A 7,106-nucleotide genomic window follows, 5' to 3' on the forward strand; every position below is an offset into this window, starting at 1 on the left:
CCGGAGGGGAAGAGGGAGAGCCCCAGCCTCGTGGCCGCTGCTGTTGTCGTCCTTCGCCCTGGATGGGGAGAAGGGGAGAGGGACCCTTTGAGGCGAGGAGCCTAAGTCTTGCCACCCCTGCCGCTGCCACTGCTATTGCCACCTTTTTTTATCATTATCATTATTGTAAGGGACAAAAGGTACAGAGACCCCCCTTCCATCCTGAGGAGTAGTTCCTCCACCACCAGCAGCGCCAGTGGGGAGGGGGAAGAGTCCAGTGGGGAAGGAGGAAGTAGGGGCCAGGGCTCTGGCAGGATAGCAGAGCCTCTGTTGCACGTGAGAGAGGAAGAGAGAGCGGGGGAAAGGGGGGAGAAGGAAAACAGGGAAAGGAGACCCTCTTTCCCTCCGGTTCCGGAATTACGCAGGAGGAAACGCGGAAAGAGATTTGGGGTGCCCAGACTCTTATGTTGGAAGAAAACGCGGGAAGCGCCATTCCAGGGTTCTGACCCAGACTGCATAGCTGCCAAGTTTTCACTTTTCTCGCAAGGAAGCCTATTCAGCATAAGGGAAAATCCCTGTAAAAAAGGGATAACTTGGCAGCTATGAGACTGAGAACATGTATCCTGTACAGCTCTAGCACTGTAAATAGCCTGCACACAATAAAAGCATGAAAAGGCAACGGTTTGGAGAGTCTTTACTCTAGAGTAGTCGCAGCACCTCTGTGACAATTATCATTACTATTATTTTTATTTTTACTTTTTTACTTTCATTTATTTTTTTAAAAAATAAATGTTTATAAAAAAATAAATAAATGCCCGCCGCCTGCCCTCCCTCCCTCGTTGCGGCCAGGGCACAGCAGGTGAGGTCAGGCCCATAGCTGCCAAGTTTCCCCTTTTCTCGCGAGGAAGCCTATTCAGCATAAGGGAAAACCCCTTATAAAAAGGGATAACTTGGCAGCTATGTTCAGGCCGGCGGGAAACCAGGGGGAGGGGACGCCGGAGGGATTTTTGCACCACGGCGCTGGATACCCTTAAGACGGCCCGGATCACAAGAGAGTGCTTTGTTACTCTCATAAAAACAGCAAGCTTGGATCTACAAGCAGCTGAATCAGCCATGCTGCCTCTGCCTTGCGGTGAGAGCTTCTTCCCCTTGGCTCCCATATGGCATTTCCATACTTCCTCCTCCTCCTTCCTTTTCTTTTCTAGCTTTCTTTTCCTAAAAGCAAAGGAAGGATGAGTTCAAGCATTATAGTTCAAGCATCGGTGTTAGCTTCCTGCATTTCCCCCCTTTTATTGATAAGATCTAGTGCAGGCATCCCCAAACTTCGGCCCTCCAGATGTTTTGGACTACAATTCCCATCTTCCCTGACCACTGGTCCTGTTAGCTAGGGATCATGGGAGTTGTAGGCCAAAACATCTGGAGGGCCGCAGTTTGGGGATGCCTGGTCTAGTGTAATGACTCTTCCATGAAGAAAATTATAGTCCAGACATGATTATATACCGTTATCATTCACTCTATTTCTAATATCCAAGCTTTGAGTGTCATTCCTATAAAGCCAAAATTGCATATAGCAAAAAAACAAAAACACGTTGGGTTCATTGATGGGTGGGATTGCCAAAGTCTTTCGTGGATGCCCACCCTCTTCCCACCCCCGTTTTAATTTTTTGCCAAGTGCATGAAGCTGAAGGTGCACCAGTTAAATGCACATAAGTTACAAGTTACCCGTATGGCTAAAATGGTGTCAATTGGCTTGGGAAAACTCCAAAGTTTGCAGTAGTATACAAAATACTTAAGTACGGGGGGGGGGGCTGAGGTGGTGGTGGTGAACCCCAAACAGGCCAATGAGGACTGAGCATGCTCAGTGGGCACAGACTGTTTAGTGGCTGTTGGGAGGGTGGAATGAGGAATTGAGCATGGAATGGAAAGGCTGGAGTGGAAACCGACCAGGAACACGGCACGCTACAACATTTTGTTGCAGCCCATGGGGTGGGTGTGTGCTCAAAAAGTATAGAATAGCATGAAAAATACTAAATTAACTGAGGTTCCGCTCCCCTAGCAGAAGAAGCCTGCCCACTGTAATGTCCTCTCTTTGGGGTGGATTTCCCCCGAGATCTCCCCCAAAAAACTCAACAACTTTTTGTGCCACCCTAAAAATAAATAAATCCTGGGCTATGCCCATGTTGCAGTCCCCACTTGTTTTCATTTATTATTTATGCACAAGCCAGCCAGATGGGCGGGTATAAATAACATCATCATCATCATCATCATCATCAATGTTAACCTTAAATCAGGGTTGAGCAGAAGGTGAAAAAGGGTGCTAGGCAGTTGCAACATATGGGAGGAGGAAGTTGCAGGAGGTTAGCCTGGGGAGGGGGGTTGTGCAAGCCGTGGTGGGGGAGGGGCATGCACATGGGTTGTGAAGGTGAATGTGGGTGCAAAGTGGTGCTGCAGAACAGAATAGAGAAGTAGCTTCAGAAAGGGCGTTGGGGAGGTGAAAAGAGAAGTTATTCTGTGTGGGATTAAGGGCCAAGCGGCATCTGTTAAGAGACTGCAATAAGGATATCCAGAAGCTTATGATTGATTGATTCAAGATTGCCGAGTACCAGGGTGCCCTCGTGCCTTTCCCAGAAATTGCTGCCTGGCTAGGTCAAAGCCAGGCACGCGCATCAAAATCAAAGGAAGAAGGAACTGGGATAATATCCCCACTTTTAACTTGCCCTTTTCTCCCCCTGGAGGAATCTTGCTAGTTTGGGCTGGGCGATCACGAACCCCAAGAAAGGGTGAAATTTTAGGGCAGGCTTTTTGTGCAAGTTCCCCCGTTTGGGGCACTTATCTTACTGATCTCATTTGCTACTGCTGCTGCTGCTGCTGCAAGAGCCTTCCTCGTCCAGCCTTCCTGTCTCGCTCATTAGGAAGGAGGTTTGTTTCCGGGGTTTTTGCAACAGCTATTTTGGAGGTGGAAGAATGAATTAAAGGAAGCGCGTTAGCAGTCGCAATAACAGCAAGGCTGAAACCATAAGTACCTTCCTGGCAGAGACCCGAAACCAGCGGAGTCTCTGTGGCGCAATCGGTTAGCGCGTTCGGCTGTTAACCGAAAGGTTGGTGGTTCGAGCCCACCCAGGGACGGGGATAGCGGATCTTTTTTGCTCACTTTCTTCTGTCCTTGCTCTGCAAAATTTGTCACATCGTTTGAACTGATTTATCTCATCTGCAATTCAATTCTGCAAAGCAACTCTGGTTTGGAAGACGGAAGTACCTTGCATTTAATTCACAGATACCATTCTGAGCTGCTGGTTTTTTTTTTTTGGTTTTTTTTTAAACCGGGAAACTCGTGTAGTCGAAACGGGTGCAGGGAAACTACCGGGTATGACGCTTTTTCTCCATGTCTTCTGCAGGGAAGTGCACCAAGAAAAGGAAAACTTGCACATCGTAAGTTAGGTCTGTCGAATGCTGCAAAGTAACTGTTGGACATGGATGAATCGAGACTGCCAAGTTTAGGCGTGACTTTTAACCACACTTGATGGCACCTTACTTTGCAAAAATAATAAACTAGTATTATAGAACAGAATTTTTGTGTGTGTGTGTAGTGTGTAGTGTGTACCTATCCATGTCTGTGTATCTATATGCATGCAACCTAGCGGTTTTTCCTTCCCCATCCCCAGCACGCGGCTAAACGCTAAGACTTGCAAAATTCCGAAAACTACAAGAAATGCACATGCGAATTCTGCTATAAGGATCATGTGGGGAAGCCTTGAGCCGACCTAGGTTTCCGTAGTGTAGTGGTTATCACGTTCGCCTAACACGCGAAAGGTCCCCGGTTCGAAACCGGGCGGAAACACTTTTTCATTTTTCTCATTACAGTTTGTGAGACGTTTTACGACCTCAACACGTTTAGAGGAGATACCGCCCGGGCTTTGTGTTCTTTTGTATCAAATTATAAATATTAATGTGGTTTGAACGCTCCGTGAACCATGGAAGTTCAGTCACTCAGCAGACTTGACCCAACCGCTCTGCTTTTTTGTTGTTTTGCTTTCATTGCTCGGCTCATGTAGACTTATTTCCAAATGGGGTGCGTGTCGGTGGGGAGAAATCTGGATGATAAAATGCCTGTTTTAGGAAGATGGAGAAAACGTTGCGTGCTTCTGAAAGTGAGAACAAAGTGACGGCAGAATTCACACTTCAAATTCTCACACTGAAAGCTTACATTATTTCAAGTCATTAATTGTGCATTAAAAAAAATCTGTACTTTTATTAGCGCGGAGCCATGGTGGGAAGAGGATCGTTTCCTCCGTGTTTGGGAAAGGGAAGCAAGGAGCTGAGCAAGGGCTTGTTTGCAGAACAGCCATGGATCGCACCTCTGCAACAGTGTTCCATTATTTCTAATCCGGATTATTTAAAAAATGCACTTAAAAGTTTGCATTTAGCGCCACAGAGAAATTTCCTTTGCACAGCTTCGTGAGAATCTCCTGCCTGTCCCCCCCCCGGCCCCCAACGGATCTGCGGGGAGGGAGCGCCTGGTTGGGCAAACTTTTCTTTGAGTTGCAAAAAAGGCATCAAAAGTGGCGACTGCTACATACCAGGGGGGACTCTGCAGTATTATACATTGGGGTGAGGCGGAGAGGACTAGCGATGCCTACTAGGTTTTCCCAGTAGTGATGTATGGAAGTGAGAGCTGGACCATAAAGAAGGCTGATCGCCGAAGAATTGATGCTTTTGAATTATGGTGCTGGAGGAGACTCTTGAGAGTCCCATGGACTGCAAGAAGATCAAACCTATCCATTCTGAAGGAAATCAGCCCTGAGTGCTCCCTGGAAGGACAGATCGTGAAGCTGAGGCTCCAATACTTTGGCCACCTCATGAGAAGAGAAGAATCCTTGGGAAAGACCCTGATGTTGGGAAAGATTGAGGGCACTAGGAGAAGGGGACGACAGAGGATGAGATGGTTGGACAGTGTTCTCAAAGCTACGAACATGAGTTTGACCAAACTGTGGGAGGCAGTGGAAGACAGGAGTGCCTGGCGTGCTATGGTCCATGGCACCATCTCCTAGCCTAACCTATTTTACAGGGTTGTTGTGAGGATGAAATGGGGAGAACCGTGTAATATTTTTTTTATATATACCTCTCCCATCTGGTTGGGTTTCCCCAGCCACTCTGGGCAGCTGCCAATAGAATATTAAAAACACGACAAAACATAAAAACTTCCTTAAACAGGGCCACCTTTGGATGTCTTTTAAATGTCATATAGTTGTTTATTTCCTTGACATCTGATGGGAGGGCGTTCTACAGGGCGGGTGCCACTACCAAGAAGGCCCTCTGCCTGGTTCCCTGTAACCTCACTTCTCGCAGTGAGGGAACCACCAGAAGGCTCTCGGAGCTGGACCTCAGTGTCCGGGCTGAACAATGGGGGTGGAGATGCTCCTTCAGGTGTACTGGGCCGAGGCCATTTAGGGCTTTAAATGTCAGCACCAACACTTTGAATTGTGCTCGGAAAGGTACTGGGAGCCAATGTAGGTCTTTCAGGACTGGTGTTATATGGTCTCGGCAGCCACTCCCAGTCACTAGTCTAGCTGCCGCATTCTGGATTAGTTGTAGTATCTGGGTCACCTTCAAAGGTAGCCCCATGTAGAGCGTATTGCAGTAGTCCAAGCGGGAGATAGCTAGAGCATCCACCTCTCTGGCGAGACAGTCTGCATACCAGATGGAGCTGGTAGACAACTGCCCTGGACACAGAACTGACCTGCGCCTCCATGGACAGCTGTGAGTCCAAAATTACTCCCAGGCTGTGCACCTGGTCCTTCAGGACCAGGGAGTCATGCCACCTTGAGATCCTTGGAAGATAAAGGTCATATATAAATATAACAAATAAATATAAGATCAGAGCAAGATCTAGTTTCTACACAGCCTTTGGCAGCCTCCTAGGTTTAGCTCTAAGTTGGCATTACCTAACAATAAATACATCAGTTATGAAGCAGATGCATTTAGGTGGCATGAAGTCATTAAGTAGAGGTGGCGACAGGCCGACAAATAAATGTACTTGCACTCTAAGATTCCCTCACCAAGTAACAGTGATCCATTTTCTGGAATGTGAAGAATCAATACAATGAAGGAAATGTGAAAAATACAACATGCTTTCTTACAATAAGAAATATGTCAGTTTTAGACTGCCTCCGCTTTTGAAAACAATTTTCTTTTCATTTTGACTGAAACCCTGGGTGTGTTTTAAAATGCACTGATTCAAGTTTTAGTAGGTTTGCTGATATCCCTTCAGTATGGTCCCAGAAATAGTATTTTTTATTTTACTAAATTTATATACTACTTGACTGTAATAAAACCTCTAATTACCTCGAACAGGAGGGAGTGGTCCAGTTTCATATAGGTAATTAACACTAAGGCTTGACCTGTTTAGCCAAAATGTTGTGTTTGTGAACACATGAATCCAGACAATCAGACTAACCATGGTCTGTCGAAACCAAACAACTTTGCTTAACCATGGTTTGTTTAGCTACCCAATCTCCAGAACCTGGGCAAGCTACCGAGGCATAAAGCAAGAACAGCTGAAAGCAAATCAACTTTCTAGGAATAAGCCATGTCTTGTTTGCTTATCGGTGAGACAACTCACCCCCCCCCAACAAATCAGGGTTAAAGCAAGCCATGGTTTAGCATTATGCGCAAACACAGCAATCACAAAGGACTATTATTTAATCAGAAAGAGCAGGCTGAAAAGATGTATGTTTATGCCACATTCCCTTCATTATTGATTTAGATGAAACTTGCTTCATTGGGTATCTTTTTAGAACAGATTTTTTTTCTTGTAAAAAACTAAATAATTTAACACACACAATTGTGGGGAAAAATAGAAACCTAACAGCTCTTTTTTAAAGAGCTGACTATGCCAATGAGTTTTGAGACAAGCATCTGCCAGCAACTGTGCTGCCACACTTATGAACATGATGCCATATATATACTTTTTCGTGATCTATTACCAGATTTCTGTGGCTCAGCAATTGTGCATTTTTCTTTGACGGCTCTTGTGTGAATGTAATTCTACCTCAGCAACTTTTTACTGTTTGTCAAAACTCTACCTGTTATCACCTCCGTTTCAGACACAAAATTCAGAGTCTTGTCTC

At 45.9% G+C, this 7,106-nt stretch overlaps 2 non-coding genes across 2 annotated transcripts; both read left to right on the forward strand.

Annotated features, from left to right (window-relative positions):
* Positions 1-3,031: 3,031 nt before the first annotated feature.
* Positions 3,032-3,105, forward strand: TRNAN-GUU (transfer RNA asparagine (anticodon GUU)). The gene has a single exon. It is a non-coding gene; the product is annotated as a tRNA-Asn (tRNA).
* A 639-nt stretch (positions 3,106-3,744) lies between these two features.
* On the forward strand, positions 3,745-3,817 carry TRNAV-AAC (transfer RNA valine (anticodon AAC)). Its single transcript has one exon. It is a non-coding gene; the product is annotated as a tRNA-Val (tRNA).
* Positions 3,818-7,106: the final 3,289 nt, after the last annotated feature.

Source organism: Zootoca vivipara, chromosome 4 (assembly GCF_965207765.1).
Source record: "Zootoca vivipara chromosome 4, rZooViv2.hap1.1, whole genome shotgun sequence".
NCBI classification, from domain to species: Eukaryota; Metazoa; Chordata; class Lepidosauria; order Squamata; family Lacertidae; genus Zootoca; species Zootoca vivipara.